Genomic DNA, 20,146 nt, shown 5'->3' on the forward strand with positions numbered 1-20,146 from the left:
TCAACTTTTTCCAGAAGCCAGCACCTTCCATCGTCTTTTTCAATGTTTCCTTCTGCTGTTTCACCTTCTTTTCCTCTTATTCTGTTAGATCTTTTTTGACTGTATCATACCTAGGGATTGCAGAGTGCATAAAACTCTCTTACAAGAGTTGCGTTTACTTTTATGACTAGATCAGTAAGGAGCTCCCATCTTCTCTTTTCCACCTTCTCTGTGATTTTGGGGCACTCAATTTTTCTGACTTGAAAGCCTAGCTCATATATGATCTCCTTATCAACCATCCATGACGTTAAGATTTTTGCTAGTAAAGAATGTCATAAAAACAGTCGCGTTGTAGATATAGTATCTAAACCGACAAAAATCCCTTCGTACAAACGTTTTGGTTGTCACAAGTAACAAACCCCTTTGAAATTGATAACCGAGTATTCAAACCTCGGGTCGTCTTCTCAAGGAATTGCAGGGAAGTATGTCTTATTATTGGTTATGAGTTTGTAAATTGGGGTTTAGGAAGTAAGGTGGGAATATGTTATATGACAAAAAAAATAAAATAATAATAATAAAATAAAATCTCTTGGCAAGGTATAAGAACTGGAGGTCCTATCCTTATCAATTGTGATGAAATTTGGATTTTAATCTCACTTTGTTAACCTCTAACTATGAAGGTAGATCAAGTGGATTAATCAGCTTAATCCTCAGGTCCTAGTCAATTCCGATGGAAAGACTAGAGTTATTGGAGCAACTCCCAATTTCAACCACTCCTTTATTTGACAGCTCAAGCATTACCAATTACTTAACCAAAGCCAAAAGGAAAAAAATATCTAAATTAAATAGCATCAATATAAATAAAGCAAAGCAAAATTAAATCTGAAAATTCCTCAAATTATATTAATAAAAGCAATCCAATCTAACATGAAAGATTTATGAATCAAATGGGAAACATAAGTAATTAAAAAATAAAAGTATTAGAGTATCTAAAAGTAGAAGAGAAATAATAACTGAAGAACACTGAACCTGGGATTGAGAGTCACTCTAAAACTAAGAGAAATCCTAAATCCTAATCCTAAGAGAGAGGAGAGAACCTCTCTCTCTAAAAAACTACATCTACTCCTAAAATTGTGAATATGAAAGCCTTCTTATGAATGGATGCATTCCTCCACTTTATAGACTCTAATCTGTATTTTTTGGACCGAGAACTGGGTCAGAAACAGCCCAGAATTCGCTGGTCTCGAATTCAAATGCGCTGATTTCCGTCACTGCGATGCGGCCGCATGGATCACGCAGTCGCGTCGCCTAGCTTCAGAAGAACTATATCATATTATTTATCAAAGCGAAGCCCCGGACGTTAGCTTTCCAACGCAACTGGAACCGCATCATTTGGACCTCTGTAGCTAAAGTTATAGCCGTTTGAGTGCAGAGAGGTCAGGTTGGACAGTTTAGCAATTTCTACAACTTCTTGCATTCCTTCCACTTTTGCATGCTTTCTTCCCATCCTCCAAGCCATTCCTGCCTTATAATATCTGAAAATACTTAACACACATATCAAGGCATCTAATGGTAATAAGAGAGGATTAATAATAAGCAAATATAAGTCCAAAGAAGCATGTTTTCAATCAAAGCACATAATTAGGAAGGAAATATAAAACCATGCAAATAGTATGAATAAGTGGGTAAAGAGTTAATAAAAACCACTCAATTGAGCACAAGATAAACCATGAAATAGTGGTTTATCAACCTCCCCACACTTAAACACTAGCATGTCCTCATGCTAAGCTCAAGAGAAGTTATAAAGAAATGAAGAGGAATGGTAGAATGTATGAAATGCAACCTATGAATGCAACTACATGCTAAATGCTTTTACTTACTTGGTTAAGAGTAAATAAGTTCTCCAAGAATAAATATGAACTGGATTTCACTAATTCAAATCATAAAAATGAAGTACAAATAGACTTGCAAGAAGAAAATAGCTCATGAAAGCAGGGAACAAGGAATTGAGCATCGAACCCTCACTGGTAGTGTAAACACTCTAATCACTCAAGTGTTTTAGGTTCGATTCTCTCAATTCTCTACTAACCTTGCTTTCTAAGGCTTGCTCTTCATCTAACAATCAACATAAATTTAATGCATAAATACACAAATCAGGAGGTCTTTTAAGGGTTGTAATGGGGTTAGGGTCAAGGTAGGATTGTATTTGGTCAAGTGGACTAAAATCTGAATCCTTAATTAACTCAAAATATTTCCACCTAACTTAAACAATCCATGTAATCATAATACAACATCTAACCATCCATTAACCATGTTTTCCATATATTCATGCATTCTAATTTCAAGTACAACTCATATGCATTGCTTTCACTACTTACTTTGGGGCATTTTGTCCCCTTTTATCAATTGCTCTTTTTCTTTTCTTTTTCTCTCTCTCTTTCTTCTTTTTCTTTTTTTTTTTATTATTATTATTTTTTTTCTTTTATTTTTCTCAATGTATATGATTAATTTATTGAATGCATGAACATGTCCTATTTCTTTCACATTTTCATAAAGATATATAACACCCAATTCTTAAACCAAACATTTTCAAACCCACTTTTCCCACACTTAAATCATAAGCATTTTTATTAGTCTAAGCTAACTAAGGATTCAAATTAAGGACATTATTGTTTTTTCGCTTAGAGTTAGTGATGAGCTAAAGTAAAGAACAAAGGGGTAAAATAGGCTCAACATTGGTTTGCAAGGGATAATGAAAGGTAAGGCCATATGGGTATGTAAGCTTAGTGAAATAAAGGCCTCAATCCTGTAAGTGCATGCATACATTAAACCATGAAAATATAGAATTAAGCAAGACAAAGATCACAATTTTAGAGAGAAAAACACACATCAAAAATAAAATATTGGTTGGTAAAATGCAACCAATTCAAATAGGCTAAAAAATCTCACAGGTTTTGTGTGTTCGAGCTCTAAACCATGTTCTAATATAATATTTCTTCAAACAAGTGTAATATTAAATTTTATTCAAATTAGTGAAATGCTCTAAAAGGTTTATTGAAAAAGAAAATATTACTTCAACCAAGTAGTAAAATATGCAAAAATCAAACAAACATGCAAATGCAACAACTAATCTACAAAGAAAATTTAAACATTGGTGTTTGAGACAAGAAAGTACTAACCCATGGAGATCGGTATCGACCTCCCCACACTTAAAGATTGCACCGTCCTCGGTGCATGCTGAGATGTGCAGGTGGACGGGTTGCTCCAACTGACGCTTGTAGATGGAGGCGCCTTAGTTGGAGATCTCTTGGTTCCTTTCCTTGCTGGTGTCTTGTCAGTGGCCTTCTCTTTTCCTTTCTTGGTACCCATGCCTAAGGAAGAAGAAAAAGGAAGAGTGTGAAATATAGAAAACTAAGACCAGAAGGGAGGAAATTCCAAGTGATAAGAAATGCCAAAGGAAAGATGATAGTCCATCTACATGGTAGCTACAACATGTAGGGAAGACAACAATAAAGATTAAAAAGGGCAATTCAAAATAATTAGATGCAAGAGGGTAAAAACATGCAAATAATAGGCATGAGAAGCATAGCTCAAGCATCAAGTAATAAATGTGCCAAATTAAAGAGCATGTGTAATGATGACAATTGTGAATGATAATCCCAAATACATTGGGTGTGCAAGTTAAAATAGGAATGAAAATAATGTAATCCAAATGTATATGAGAGCCATAAGTAAATGTCAATTGTCAAATCTCTTCTCTGAGTAGCCACGTGCTCAAATAAAATAAGGCACTTATCCAAATAAAACTCCAACACTAATGAGAATAATGCAATGAATGAAATATGCAAATAAATGAAGTAAAATAAAATGAGAGGGAAAAGGGATGAGAAGAAGAAAAAGAAAGTGAGAAAGGAGAGAGAAGGAAGAAATTAGGATTAGAAAAGAGAAGATAAGAAAATTGGCACCAATCTGGATAGGTTGTGCGACGCTGGCGACGCGGTCGCGTGGGTGACGCGGTCACGTGGTGCGCGATAAGGTTGGGTGACGCGGACGCGTGGGGCACGCGATCGCGTGACTTGATTTGTGCTAGTGGCGCGAGTGCAGCCTCACGATCGCACAACTTTCTGTTCAACTCTCAGTATTGCCAAAATCCAGGGTGACGCGATCGCGTGGTCGACGCGATCGCGCGGGTGGCCTTATTTCCAATATGACACGGACGCGTGGGTGACGCATTCGCGTGGCAGGGCTTGTGCTACTAGCACGGGTCCAGCCCAATTCCAGCTCAACTTTCTGCCATACACCCTTTTTACGCCGATTTCAGGTCACGCGGCCGCGTGGGTGACGCGGTCGCGTGGGAGGCCATTATTCCCATATGACGCGGTCGCGTGGGGTGATTTATGCCATTGGCACGCCTCCAGCGCTGCTCCTGCGAAACTCTCTGTTTATAGTAATATTGTCTCCCATCTCCTTGCGACGCGGACGCGTCGCTGATGCGGTCGCGTCGCGTGCTCGCTCTATTTTTTTTTTTTTTGTAATCTGAAAAATGCAGAATGCAGTGTTAATATGAATGTGATGCAAAACTCCAGGTTCAATATAACAAAATAAAATAAAATTCAAAAACAAATAAAACTAAATAAAAATGAAAAAGGACGATCATACCATGGTGGGTTGTCTCCCACCTAGAACTTTTAGTTAAAGTCCTTAAGTTGGACATTTGATGAGCTTCCTGTTATGGTGGCTTATGCTTGAATTCATCTAGGAATCTCCACCAGTGTTTGTGATTCCAGTAACCTCCGGGGTCCTAAACTAAGCATGTAAAGCCCTTAAGAAGCTTCAAACAGATTCTTAGGCTCCCGGGGTAACAAGTGTCAGAGCAGATTCCAGGATCCCAAATCTTGCTTTTACACCCATCCATGTCGGGATCTGTATTTTTCCAACTGGGTGATAAGTGATTTGAATTCTCACTGCAGCTACCAAACAGCATCCTAGACCCATTTAGTTGAGCTTTACACCAACCTTTGCATTTAAACTTTGAGCACACAACCATGTTGAACCTTGCTTGACAATTCTTATCACTGGCTATCTTCCTCTAACTCTTAATGCCACAAAGAGCTCTAAGTTGACCATCCGTCTCCAGTAGCCCATATTCAAGTGGGATTAGAAAGCTATGGGATATGAATTTTACTCACTTGAATGTTGTGAAGGATGATGGCAACTTAGGGGGAGGTATTTTTAATGAAATTGCAAGCTCCACTCCCTTGTGCTCTTTTTTGATAACTACCACTTCTTTGCAAGCTTCTTCAATTTCAACCTCTTCCTCTTGGTAGCTCTTTTTCAATTCAATCTCCTCTTCATTACTTTCCAAAGGCATGGGAGGTTGTGCTTCTTCTTCTTGAATCTCCATCTCTTGATCAACCTCTTCCAAGTCTTCAACTATGATATGCTTTGGAGGTTGTACACCCTCCTCAGCATCAATTTCAACCGTCTCGGAAGGAGGCTCTATGACTGGACTTTCCCATGGAGGTTCTGTATTTTCTAAGTCTTTAACCACTTCTTCTTCTTCTTGAACAATGACAGCTTCTTCTACTTGTTCTAGTACGAATTCATTCTCTGTCTTGTCCACTGGGGTTTCTGGTATCTCCTTCATGCTATGCTCTTCACTAGACTGTCCACATGGGGCTGTGGCTGATCCTTGTGTATTTAAGCGTCTAGAAGCCCATTGAATTAATACTTGCCCCAGTTGTTGAACGGTTGCCTGAAATTTAATTACTGTTTCCCTTAGGCGATCCTCTACTTCTCGGGTTGCCGGACTTGGACATGATACAAAAGAAAGTGATGGTGGTTGGGAGTGATTGGATTGGAATTGGGGTGGTTCTATATATGGTTCATATGGCTCATAAGGTGGTTGGTATGGTGGTTGAGGGTTAGGGTCATATGGAGGTGAATGGCGGAAAGGGGCTTGTGAGTATGGTGGTCCAAAGTCATGTTGAGGAAAGGGTTCATAGGCATATGGTGGTGGTTGTTGATAGTCCATTGGAGGTGGTTGTTGCCATGAGGGTTGATCAAATCCTTGTGGCTCCTCCCATCTTTGATTGTTCCAACCTTGATGCCTGTTCTCATTGTAATTTCTTCTTCCTGCAATATTATTATAACCACGCTCATAGCCAAAGGGGTGAGAGTTCATAGTAACAAATAAAAAAATAAAAACAAATTTAAATTAAAAGGTTATTTAAATTTTGAATTTGAAAATTAAATTTTGAAATTTGAAATTTGAAATTTTGAAATTTTAATTTTGAAATTTGAATTTTAAATTTTTGAAATTTGAATTTTTGAAATTTAAAATTTGAAATTTGAAAATTTTTAAATTTAAATTTTGAAAATTTTGAAATTTGAATTTTGAAATTTGATTTTTGAAATAAGTTAAGATAAGATAAAAATTTTAAAAATAAAAATCTGAAATTTTTTTTTCGAAAAAATTAATTAAAAATATTTTTGAATTTAATGAGGAAAGAGAAAAACAATAAAATGACACCAAATTTCAAATTTTTAGATCAAAATGAAGAAAACAACTAAGAACAGCTTGAAGGTCAAGATGAACGCGAAGAACAACTTGAAGATCAAGATGAACACTAAGAACAAATTTTAAAAAAAAAATTTTATAACTAAATAAAAACAAATAACCTCTTAATTTATGAAAAAGAAAAAATAAAAACAAAAATAAAAACAAATAAACAAGCAAAAATCAAAAAAATATTTACAATAACCAATAATAAGGCACACGTTTGCAATTCCACGGCAACGGCGCCATTTTGACGTTAAGATTTTTGCCAGTAAAGAATGTCATAAAAATAGTCGCGTTGTAGATATAGTCTCTAAACCGACAAAAACCCCTTCGTACAAACGTTTTGGTTGTCACAAGTAACAAACCCCTTTGAAATTCATAACCGAGTATTCAAACCTCGGATCGTCTTCTCAAGGAATTGCAGGAAAGTATGTTCTTATTACTGGTTATGAGTTTGTAAATTGGGGTTTAGGAAGTAAGGTGGGAATATGTTATATGACAAATAAAATAAAATAATAATAATAAAATAAAATCTCTTTGCAAGGTATAAGAACTGGAGGTCCTATCCTTATCAATTGTGATGAAATTTAGATTTTAATCTCACTTTGTTAACCCCTAACTATGAAGGTAGATCAAGTGGATTAATCAGCTTAATCCTCAGGTCCTAGTCAATTCCGATGGAAAGACTAGAGTTATTGGAGCAACTCCCAATTTCAACCACTCCTTTATTTGACAGCTCAAGCGTTACCAATTACTTAACCAAAGCCAAAAGGAAGAAAATATCTAAATTAAATAGCATCAATATAAATAAAGCAAAGCAAAATTAAATCTGAAAATTCCTCAAATTATATTAATAAAAGCAATCCAATCTAACATGAAAGATTTATGAATCAAATGGGCAACATAAGTAATTAACAAATAAAAGTATTAGAGTATCTAAAAGTAGAAGAGAAATAATAACTGAAGAACATTGAACCTGGGATTGAGAGTCACTCTAAAACTAAGAGAAATCCTAAATCCTAATCCTAAGAGAGAGGAGAGAACCTCTCTCTCTAAAAAACTACATCTACTCCTAAAATTGTGAATATGAAAGCCTTCTTATGAATGGATGCATTTCTCCACTTTATAGACTCTAATCTGTGTTTTCTGGGCCGAGAACTGGGTCAGAAACAGCCCAGAATTCGCTGGTCTCGAATTCAAATGTGCTGATTTCCGTCACTGCGATGCGGCCGCATGGATCACGCGGTCGCGTCACCTAGTTTCCGAGGAACTATAGCATATTATATGTCAAATCGAAGCCCTGGACGTTAGCTTTCCAACACAACTGGAACCGCGTCGTTTGGACCTCTGTAGCTAAAGTTATAGCCGTTTGAGTGCAGAGAGGTCAGGCTGGAGAGCTTAGCAATTTCTCCAACTTCTTGCATTTCTTCCACTTTTGCATGCTTTCTTCCCATTCTCCAAGCCATTCCTGCCTTATAATATCTGAAAACACTTAACACACATATCAAGATATCTAATGGTAATAAGAGAGGATTAATAATAAGCAAATATAAGTCCAAAGAAGCATGTTTTCGATCAAAGCACATAATTAGGAAGGAAATATAAAACCATGCAAATAGTATGAATAAGTGGGTAAAGAGTTAATAAAAACCACTCAATTGAGCACAAGATAAACCATGAAATAGTGGTTTATCAATCCACCTGAATTGCAATGCATGGTGAAAGGTTCTAAATTTTTTCTCATCGAAAGGGCATTGCTCCATAGGCTCCTTTTCCTTTCTTCTTTTAGGGCTGATGATGCCATAAGTGACTTTTGCTATGTGAAGGTATTGAGAATTATTGGTTAATGATGGACTTCAGCCGGTTAAGATAGGGTGTAGTGAAGGGAGTGAGTGAGAGTGTTTTTTGGTGGGGTAAGAGGTGTTGGGTTCCGAAAGTGAGAAGTACAAAGAATGGAAATTGGAATGTTAAAGGGGGTATGGAATAAGAACCACTTATATAGAGAAATGGTGAGTAAATGAAAGGTGTGGATTGATGGAGTGGGTGTATGATGAACGGATGGGGTTTAGCATGGGATGAGCACAAGGATCTGATGCACGAAAAACTTGTCTCATAACAAATTTCCTTCGGCAAGTTTACCGAATTTGTCGTCAAGTAAAAACTCACAATAGAGTGAGGTTGAATCCCACAAGGATTGATTGATTAAGCAACTTTAATTAGAGGAATGTTCTAGTTGAGCGAATCAGAAATTGAGTTGAGAATTGCAGAAAATTTAATGGCGGGAAAGTAAATGGAAGAAAGTAAAGAGAATGGGAATGGGAATGGGGGAATTGCTCATAAATGTAAATGACAGAAATTAAAGAGAATGGGTAAGATCAGAAATGGAGAGTTCATTGGGCTTAGGAGATGTTGCATTCTCCGGATCAATCTCATTTACATCTCTTCCTCAATCAATGCACTCGTTGATCTCCTTGGCAATCTTAAGTGATTGAATTACAATTTCTTGTAGTTCAATCTCTCAAATCTTGATCAATAGCCAATTCCTTGGTCAATTGCTCATGAGAAGAGATAAAGTATGGTCACTGATTATACCACATGCATTTCCCAAATCAAGCATTGAGAGGATTATAGTCACATATCCATCCAAACCCAATTTGGTCCAGCATGAGAAAGCATTTCTAGTTTGATCTCTTCATTCCTCTTCCAAGGTTCCGAAGAAATCCAAGTATGAATAGTTTCTTTTCCAAGATAACTACCCAATTGGATGAAGATCGAAAGCTTTCAAGTAAAATCAAGAGAAAAGATAGAAGAAGAATAATGAAAACTAATATTGATCCATCAAATTACAACAGAGCTCCCTAACCCAATAAGAGGGGTTTAGTTGTTCATAGCTCTGGAAAATGAAAACAAAGATGGAGAATACATAATGAAAACTAGAAGTGCAGAGAAAGTAAATACAGGAAGTAGTTCTATGCTATTTTCCAACTCCCGGAACTCCCTAAATAATTCAAAGCTACTCCTATATATACTACTCTTCTCATCTTCTAGTTGGCTCTTCAAGTCTTGGGCTTTTGGATCTTGAGTTTGAAGCAGTTCTTTTCTTCATTTGGGCTTGGCTTTACTTGTAGAGAGAAAGTGTGAAGTGGGCAGAGACTTGAGCTCAGGGCGTTAGGGGTGTTAACGTTTAGTGAAAATATGAGTTCGAGAACGTTAGTGACAATCAACTTTCTCACTAACGTTCCTAAGTAAAAGCCAAGTTAACTTCAACGTTAGTGGCACAAAAGTTGCCACTAACGTTGCCTCTAGGTCCTTCGCACACGTTATTGGGGCTTAACTTTCCCAATAACATTGAAAAGCCCCCATTGCTCCTATGTTAGAGCCCACGTTAACTTAGTTATCGTGGCTCTTTAACGTGGGCTTGCCATCCTTCGAGAACATTAGTAACACTCAACATTGTCACTAACGTTCCAATGTGTCCCCATGTCTCACGTTAGAGTCCACGTTAACTAGGTTAACGTGGCCATGCTTAGCCATCCCCAACGTTAGTGACAATGTTGAGTGTCACTAACGTTGGCTCATTATTTACTCATCCACGTTAGCTTCCACATTAACTAAGTTAACGTGGGAGTTAACGTGGCTCATAGTGGCTTGTGTGGCTCCTTCCAACGTTAGTGACAATGTTGAGTGTCACTAACGTTGGCCATCACCTTCTTCTCTCACGTTAGCCTCCACGTTAACTAAGTTAACGTGGAAGTTAACGTGGCTCCTTGGAGTTGTGTGGTTGCTTCCGACGTTAGTGACAATGTTGGGTGTCACTAACGTTGTCGACCACTCTTGCCTCTTCACGTTAGCTTCCACGTTAACCAAGTTAACGTGGGAGTTAACGTGGCATTGTGCACTTAGGCAAACGTTAGTGACAATGTTGAATGTCACTAACGTTTGCTTCCTTTCCCCTTTTTAATGTTAGAGGCCACGTTAACTAAGTTAACGTGGACTCTAACGTGGCCACTTGTGAGCATTGGCCAAGGTTAGTGAGAATGTTAAGTGTCACTAACATTGGCCCAAATTCCCTTCTTCACATTAGAGTTCACGTTAACTTAGTTAACGTGACTCTTAACGTGGGTAATGATGGCTTCGAGAGCGTTATTGGTAGTCACTTTTCTCATTAACTTTGCAAGTTACCTCCCATTCCTTGCTTCCTTGGGTCCTGAAATCAAGCAATAGAGTGCATCAAAGTTCTAGTCCAAGTTATGGGTAATGCAGCATACAATTTGTCACTAAATTCATGCAAAATTCTCATGAAATCATGTAAAATGCACAATGTATGCTTGAATCCAGGTGTAAGTGAATATCTACCAAAAACTAGCTTATTTCCTAAGAAAATGCATGAAACTACCCTGAAAACAGTAAAGAAAAGGTCAGTGAAACTGGCCAAAATGCCCTGGCATCAGGATCATTAACTTTATGATGGGGTTGGTTCGATTTTCAAGCGTGTCATTCTTTCAATGTTGCATGGCAACATTTCTCAATGCATTCCCCTTGAAGACATGTGTATAGTCCCCTCTTTTTGAAGTGGCCGAAACCTCCTCCTTCAATTGTCCCATCAATTCTCCTACAAAATAAAAGAAATGTGATTAATAAATTTGGGGATAGTGGCGGCAAAATTTAAAGAGTGGGATAACTACTTTTTAAAGTTTTTGTTTCTAAATAGTAAGTGCTATTCATGAATACAAACCAGCTGACTATTTAACTGTCCATGTATGCAACATTGGTGACACCAAACTTAGTTTGTGGTAATGTGTTGTAAAAGGATTTGTTCAAGGTGCTAAGAGTGACATGATATTTATGTCCTCTTAGTGTGCCTTGAACACCAAACTTGTTCTTCACTATATGTTGCATAAAAAAAGGATTCATTCAAGTATATGTCAAAGTTGATTTGGAATTCATGAACCTTGCATTATTGACTACTTTAAAGACATATAAAACATGGGTTGCCTCCCATGAAGTGCTTCTTTAGCGTCACTAGCTTGACGTTCTGCCTTTGTCAGGGTGGTTGGTAATGCTTCATATCTTCCCCCCTCGCAGTAAATCTATCTCCATTGGCTTCATCAAGGATCTCCACATGTTCTAGAGAGAGAATTCTGTTGATGGTGAAAACTTTAGGTAACTGAGATGGGATGGTGGGGAGATGAGGTGGGATAACTGGGAAACAAGCTGATATCACTTTATCCCATGGAGAGAAATCCTCTGTAGGGATCTTCTTGTTCTTCCATCTCCTTGGTGCCTTCTTCTTTGTTTCTTTTACTGTTGCCCTGCTCTTTGTGGTCTCTTTTCCCAGAGAGATTTTGTTGCTGGTCTCATATGACCATGGTGGGTTTAGGTCCTCTTGGATTTCCTTTAGCTGTGGTACCTTCTAACTGTTCTGCTCACCAGCCAAGGGGATTCCCAGGTGTACAGTTTGTTTTCCTGTGCTTGGTTCTTTCACCAGTGCCCTGTCGTGATCTTCCTTTGGTTCCTTGTTTTCTTGATCTGCTTCTTGTGAGCGTTTGGAGACATTGAAGGTAAGTTGTTCATCATGTATCCTCAGTATTAGCTATCCTCACTCTACATCTATAAGCGCTCTGGCTGTAGCTAGAAATGGTCTTCCCAATATGATTGGGTGAAGGTGACTCTCTTCCATTTCCAATATGACAAAGTCTGTGGGAAGGAAGTAATTCCCAACCTTTACCAACACGTTTTCAACCACTCCTACTGCTTGTTTTTGAGTTTTGTCAGCCAGCCTGATGACTGCGTCTGTGGGCATTAGCTTATTGATCTACAGATTCTTCATGAGAAATAGAGGCATTAAATTAATGCTTGCTCCCAGATCACAAAGTCCTTTGTCAATCAGTGTGTCTCCTATGGCACAGGGGATGTGAAAACTCCCTGGATCCTTCCTTTTTGTAGGCAACTCTGGTTGTATAAGAGCACTGCACTCTTTATTCATCACTATTGTTTGTCTTCCTTTGAGTGAGCTTTTCCTGGTCAGCAGCTCTTTCATACACTTAATGTATGAGGGCATTTGTTAGAGAGCCTTGATGAATGGTTTGTTCACATGAAGGGATGTAAACATGTCGAGGAACTTTGAGTATATTCTCTTTTCTACACCACCCTTGAGTCTTTGGGGAAAGGGTGCATAGAGGTTCAGAATCTCCTTCTGTGTAGTTTTGGTTCCTTGGTGACCCTCTTCTTGTTTCTCTGCTGAGGTATCTCTAGGTTGTTCTAATGGTTTTTTCAGCTCTTCCTCAGTCCCCTTATCACTTATAGTGACCATCTTGCAATCTTTCCGTCTTACTTTCTTTGCTTCACCTCTCGGGTTTTTCTCTGTGCCAGTTGGAAAGCTATCAGTAGGTTTGGGAATCTTCTCAGAGAGGTATCCCACTTGAAATTCCAGCCTCTTGATGGTGTCTCCCTGGTTCTTGATATTGGCTCGCACCTCCTCCTTGAACATCTTGTTATCTTGAATTTCCTTACATATGCCTTCAAGTAGATTCTCAATCCTTGAGAGTCTATCTTTGGATGATGGTGAATTGAGATTAGAGGGATGAGAAGGGCTATTTTGATTTTGATATGGATGTTGAGAGGTGTTGTTAGGTGGGTGCTGATATGATCTCTGTGTGGAATGTTGGTGAGCTGCATTGTTGTTGGGGTTGTGGCGTCTTTGATCTTGGCCTTGATCTTGTTGATTTCTCCACCCAAAGTTTGGATGGTTCCTCCAACCAGGATTATAAGATTTGGAGTATGGATCATGGGTCTGCCTAGGTGAATTTCCAATGTAGTTGGCTTGTTCCTGATCACCCTTTGCTTCTTCATTCACTCCTTCTTGAGCTGCTGCTGAGGTGATGATTGCTGCTATTTGGTTCCTCTCCATCTTCTTGGTAAGGTCAGCCAAGTGCTTGGTGATCATCTTGTTTTGAGCCAGCAATGCATCCACATTGTTTAGCTCCATCACTCCTCTAGTGTTGCCTCTTTCAGAGGCATAGAAGTAGTCATTCTCTGCTACAGTCTCAATAACATCTATGGCTTCTTCAATGGTCTTCTTCTTGTTCAGAGATCCCCCAGATGAGTGGTCTACTGCCTTCTTTGATTCGTAAGAAAGACCCACATAGAAGATGTGTAACTACACCCATTCATTGAACATATCTAGTGGGCACCTTCTTGTCAAGTCCTTAAACCTCTCACATGCTTCATATAGAGTTTCACCATCTTGTTGCCTGAAGGTTTGTACCTCAGCTCTCAACCTGTTGATCCTTTGAGGAGGATAGAATCTCGCCAAGAATTTGTTCACCACATCTTCCCAGGTTGTTAAACTCTCCTTCAGGAAGGATTCCAGTCATTTAGATGCTTTGTCATTGAATGAGAAGGGAAACAGAAGCAGTCTATAGGTGTCAGGATGAACACCATTAGACTTCACAGTATCACATATCCTCAGGAAGGTGGTTAGATGTTGATTGGGATCTTCTTGGACACTTCCTCCGAATGAACAGTTGTTCTGAATGAGGGTGATGAGCTGTGGCTTTAGTTCAAAGTTATTGGTATGTATGGTTGGCTTTTGGATGCTACTTCCACAGTTTTCTGGGTTTGGATTTATGTAAGATCCCAGAACTCTTCTCTCTTGCACAGCATAATGCACTGGACCTTCTCTACCATGGTTGTGAGCTTTTTCTTTATGATGATTCTCCATATTCTCATCCATGTCTGGTTCAAAGTACTCTTCCTCTTCCTCAGCACCAATAACTCTCTTTCCTCTTGCTTCCCTCCTTAATCTAAGGAAGGTCCTCTCAGGTTCAGAATCAAAGGAAGTTGAAGCCCCACTTCTTCTACCTGTCATACAACCAACAAGGCCAAAGCAAAAGGGGGATAGAGAGTATTCTTGTAAAAAAATGATGTTAGTGTGAATGATGCAATATATCAAACAGTTAGTGGGTAAGTGAACTGAATTGTGACAATTAAGAGAATATCTCAAACGGGTAAGGGGTAAAGGGAAGAAAATAACTAGAACTGAAAGTAAATTACTTAAACAGAAATTAAATCAACGAAAGAAAGAAAAAGTGCTCAATCTAGTTATCCACCAATTTAATCATTCTTGATACACAATCAATCCCCGGCAACGGCGCCACAAACTTGATGCACGGAAACTTGTCTCTCAACAGATTTCCCTCAGCAAGTATACCGAATTGTCGTCAAGTAAAAACTCACAATAGAGAGTGAGGTCGAATCCCACAGGGATTGATTGGTCAAGCAACTTTAATTGGAGGATTGTTCTAATTGAGCTAAGCAGAATTTGATTTGAGAATTGCAGGAAATTAAATGGCGGGAAAGTAAATGGCAGAAAATGTAATTGCTGGAAATAAAGAACTAAATGTAAATGATGGAAAGTAAATTGCAGAATCTTAAATGGGGAATAGGGAAGATGAGCAAAAAAGTAAATGGCAGAAAGTAAAGAAAATGGGTAAGATCAGAAATGGGGAGTTCATTGGGCTCAGGAAATGTTGTATTCTCCGGATCAAGTTCATTTTCAACTCTTCCTTAATCAATGCATTCATTAATCTCCTTGGCAATCTTAAGTGATTGAATTCCAATTCATTGGTAATTCAATCTCTCAAATCTTGATCAATAGCCAATTCCTTGAATTCCAATTCATTTCTAGCACGATCTCTTCATTCCTCTTCCAAGGTTCTGAAGAGATCCAAGTATGAATAGCTTCTTTTCCAAGACAACTACCCAATTGGATGAAGATTAAAAGCTTTCAAGTAAAATCAAGAGAAAAGAAAGAAGAAGAATAATGAAAACTATTATTGATATATCAAATTACAACAGAGCTCCCTAACCCAATGAAAGGGGTTTAGTTGTTCATAGCTCTGGGAATGGAAAACAAAGATGGGAAATACATTCTAAAAGTAAAACTAGAAGTTGTAGAGAAAGTAAAATTATACAGAGAGTAGTTCTCCCAATGCCAAAAGCTCTCTTTCTAGTTCAAAACTACTCCTATATATACTACTCTTCTGATCTTCTAGTTGGCTCTTTAAGTCTTAGATATGGGCCTTTGGATCTTTGAGTTGAAGCAGTTATCATCTTCAGTGGGCTTAGCTTTGCTTGCAGAAAAAGTGTGAGTTAGGCATGGACGTTAGTTAGGACGTTAGTGGTGTTAACGTTAAGTGAAAATGTAGGTTCGAGAACGTTAGTGACAATCACCTTTTTCACTAACGTTCCTAACCCAAAATGGTCCACGTTAACTTCAACGTTAGTGGCACTAATGTGACTACTAATGTTGCCTCTTGGTCCTTCGCAAACGTTATTGGCATTCAGTTTTTCCAATAACGTTTGCTTGTTGCCCTTCCTCCCTACGTTAGAGTCCACATTAGTGTAGCTAACGTGACCCTTAACATGGGCATGCCTCAGCTTCGAGAGCGTTAGTGACACTTACCTTTGTTACTAACGCTCCATGCGCCCCTTCCCACGTTAGTGCCTCACGTTAATTGTATTAACGTGACCACTAACGTGATGGTGATTGCCATCTCCAACGTTAGTGACAAAGGTGAGTGTCACTAACGTTAGCTCATCATTTCTTTCCTCCACGTTAGCTTCCATGTTAATGTAATTAACGTGGCAACTAACGTGGCTAATAATGGCTTGGTCCAACATTAGTGACAAAGGTGAGTGCCACTAACATTGGCTCTTCCTTGCTCTTCCCACATTAGAGTTCACATTAATGTAGTTAACGTGGACCCTAACGTGGGCTATGATGGCTCACGAAAGCGTTATTGGTGTTCACTTTTCTTATTAATGTTTCAAGCTAGCCTCCATTCCATGTTAATGGTCACGTTAGTTAGACTAACGTGGCTATTAACGTGGCATCTTGCTTGCTTCCTTTGTCCTGAAATCAAGCAAGTAAAGTGCATCAAAGCTAGGTTCTAACTCATGAGATCATGCATCATCCATTTTATCATTCAATTCATGCATAATTCTCATAAAATCATGTAAAATTCACAATGTTTGCTTGAATCAAGATGTAAGTGATTATCTACCCAAAACTTGCTTATTAACAAAGAAAATGCATGAAACTACCCTAAAATAGTAAAGAAAAGGTCAGTGAAACTGGCCAAAATGCCCTGGCATCATCAATCCTATGGTGGGGATATGAGTCTAGGAGATTCCTGAAGCGTTTCTAATACTCATAAAGAGTCTCTAATTCACCTTGGATAAAATGGAGGAAATTTCCTTCCTCAGTCTATCTGTAACTTCAGCCAGAAAGCATTTTTCCAGGAACTCCCTTCTGAGCAGATCCTAATTAGTAACAACTACTTCAGGTTGAGTGTAGAACCACTCCCTTGCCTTTCCCTCAAGAGAAATCAGAAAGGCATATAGCCAAATAATAGTCTCATCTACACCATGACGCCTAGTAGTTGAGCAAGCTGTCTGAAAATCTCTAAGGTGCTTGATAGGCTCTTGAGCAGTTAAGCCATGAAACTTAGGCAGTAAGTTGATTAGCACAATCTTCAGTTCCAAATCTACAGCCAGATTCGGGTGACGCACTTGATACGGTTGTAGTGTAAAGTCTGGAGCTCCTGCTTCCTGGAGAGTAATCCTTCTAGGCTCTGCCATGTTACCTGCACGTAAATCAACATAATCAGTAGAAGATGAGCTTGTTTCTTCCTGAAATGGCACTTCAGATTCGCTCTCAAATAAGACTTGTGAATTGGTAGTAACCACTTCACCACCCTCAGAGGCTAACCAGCGTCGAGCTCGCTTAATACGTGAAATAGTTCTTTCAATTTTAGGATCAAACGCGGTTAAGCTCGGATCAGGGAGTGAACGCGTCATTCAATGAAAGAAACATACAGCTCATGGTAATAAAATTAAATAAAATATGCAAATATGTAAAATTAAAAATATTTACACCAACCAATAACTTAGCACACTATTGCAACTCCCCGACAACGGCGCCAAAAGTTGACGTGCAGAAAATTTGCCGATTAAGAATTTAATGTAGAAATAACGTTGTAAGTACATTTCTTAACCGACGAAAACTCCGCTTATCAATTTAGAAAGAATTGTCACAAATTGAGAATAGAATACTGGGAGTAGAAATCCCAGGTCGTCTCCCAACGAGTTGACAAAAGAGTGTGATTTATTGATCAGGAATTTTTCGAGAAATTTTAAGAGTTGGAGAACAGAAAAATAAATGATTGTAAATTAAAGCAACAAAAATTAGCAAGAGAATTTATATAATCAAAATAAAAAGCCTTGACTGGGAGAAGATTAATTGGAAGATCTATCCTTGTTGAATTTTCCCAAGTATAATAGTAAGAGGTTGTTGTTTTTACTTAGTTAACCTTTACCGAATAAAGGAAAGTCAAGTAATTGAGCTAACTCTGATTCACAAGTCCTAATCCTCTCCTATGGAAGGATTAGCATTAGTGAATAGAGAGTTAGCCAATAACTTCCAATTAAAATTGACATTTGAGTATTCCAACTCAAGGGTCTCCTGTTAATTAACTCCCAAGTCAAATTAGGAGTCTACTCCATTGACATGAATACCAATTTCACAGACATATAAAGGGAATAAAAAGAAGACATGATAATTTAAATAAAATAATAACTGAAAACTAATTAAAGGTAAAAGTAGTTCTTTGCATTAATAAATTCCAAAATCAAAGATATCCATATGTAAATCTGAACAGGGTTAATGGGTGATTAAAAGAGTAAGGAAATAAGGAAACAAACTAGAATGATAGAAACTTCAATGGAGGTAGTAACCCTTCTCAATATCCAAATCAAAAGCATAAAACTCTAAAACTATGAATGTGAAGAAAACCTAGAGGAAGTAGTGTGTCTCTCTCAGATTCAGAACTAAAAACTAAAAATTATATGAATGAGAATGTGTGTTGAGTCTCTGCTTGTCCCCTGGCTCTAGTCTGTGTTTCTGGGCCGAAAACTGGGTCCAAACACAGCCCAAATTCGACACAAGCGTCTTCCGCGATTTTTGCACGTGGCGCACGTCACGCGTACGCGTCAGTCACGCGTATGCGTCGATGGTTATCTTCGCGTGTCGCGCGCACGCGTCGGTCTGAAAATCTCCAAATCACGTGCACGCGTGAGCCATGCGTGCGCGTCGCTCCTCGCTGGTTATCTCCTTTATTTCTTGTGCTCCTTCCATTTTTGCAAGCTTCCTCTCCATCCTTTAAGCCATTCCTGCCCTATACAGCCTGAAAACACTTAATGCACGGATCACAGCATCGAATGGTATTAAGGGGAATTAAAATACACAATTTAAAGACTTAGGAAGCAAGTTTTCAACCATAGAACAAAATTGGGAAGGAATTGTAAAATCATGCAAATTGTATTAGTAAGTGTACAAAGACTTGATGAAAACCACTCAAATTAGCACCAGATAAACCATAAAATAGTGGTTTATCAATATGCATCCAATCCCTCTAGGCTAGATGGAAGATCCAGTGCTCTCTGTATGGAACTCTCGGAGACAGGGACTTGCTGCTGACGAACATAGACAGTCTGCAGGGTAGGCGAGTAGAAGTTGGAGTAAAATTTAACTACCCATGATAGGTTGGCCTCTCGCGGCTGCCTCCTCAAAAATCCCACTGTCTTCTCTCGATGCAGGGCTCCACAAAATCAACGAAATATGTTGGGACAATGAGTAGATGCTCATTATTGTAGTTCCTCTCAGCTAGGATGGGGAACATCTGCTCGCAGTAACGGTTAGTGAACCGTGTGGAGTCCCGTGCGGGAAAGGCTTTCTCTGCTTTATCAACTTTAATGATCCTCTTCACCCGCTTTGTTGGCGGCTTGACTGGTAGATGGTGGTGCCTTAGCCGGTGCTCTCTTGGTTCCTCTCTTTGCTGGTGTCTTGTCAGTGGCCTTCTCTTTTCCTTTCTTGGTACCCATTCCTAAGGAAGAAAGAAAGAGGAAGACTGTTAAATATATATAACTAAAAATTGGAGGGAGAAAATTTCAAGTGATAACAAATGCCAAAGAAAAGATAATATCTTAAATACATGGTAGCTACCACATGCAGGTAAGATATCAATTAAGATCAAGAAGGCAATTCAGAATAATTAGATGTAAGAGTGTTTATGGCATACAAAAACAGGCATGAGAAGCATAACTCAAGCATCAATGATTAAATGTGCCAAATTAAAGAGCACTTGTATGATGACAATTGTGAATGATAATCCGAAATACAAGTGGATTACAAATGTTGTGAAAAAGAGGCATTCAAGTAAAATAATAAAAATAGGAATGAAAATAGAGTTCAAAATGCCATAAAAGCTTTTTCACAAACACTTGGTGTGCAAGTTAAAATAGGAATGAAAATAATGAATCCAAATGTATGATAGCCAAATTTAAATGTCAATTGTCAAATCACTCCTTATAATATCCACAAGCTCAATGAAAATAAGGTACTACCCAAATAAAGCTCCAACACCAACATAAAAATACATGTTAAAAGAATGAAAAAGAAACCATAAATAACTAAGCTTAAAAGAAAAATTTAGAAGAAAGAAAAATAAATAAATGCAATAATTGAAAGAAGAAGAAAAGAGG

At 38.3% G+C, this 20,146-nt stretch overlaps 1 non-coding gene across 1 annotated transcript; it reads left to right on the forward strand.

Moving 5' to 3' along the window:
- Positions 1 to 13,716: 13,716 nt before the first annotated feature.
- Positions 13,717 to 13,823, forward strand: LOC112780507 (small nucleolar RNA R71). Its single transcript, XR_003191339.1, has one exon. It is a non-coding gene; the product is annotated as a small nucleolar RNA R71 (small nucleolar RNA).
- The last annotated feature ends 6,323 nt before the right edge of the window (positions 13,824 to 20,146 follow it).

Source organism: Arachis hypogaea, chromosome 19, assembly GCF_003086295.3.
Source record: "Arachis hypogaea cultivar Tifrunner chromosome 19, arahy.Tifrunner.gnm2.J5K5, whole genome shotgun sequence".
Taxonomy (NCBI): Eukaryota; Viridiplantae; Streptophyta; class Magnoliopsida; order Fabales; family Fabaceae; genus Arachis; species Arachis hypogaea.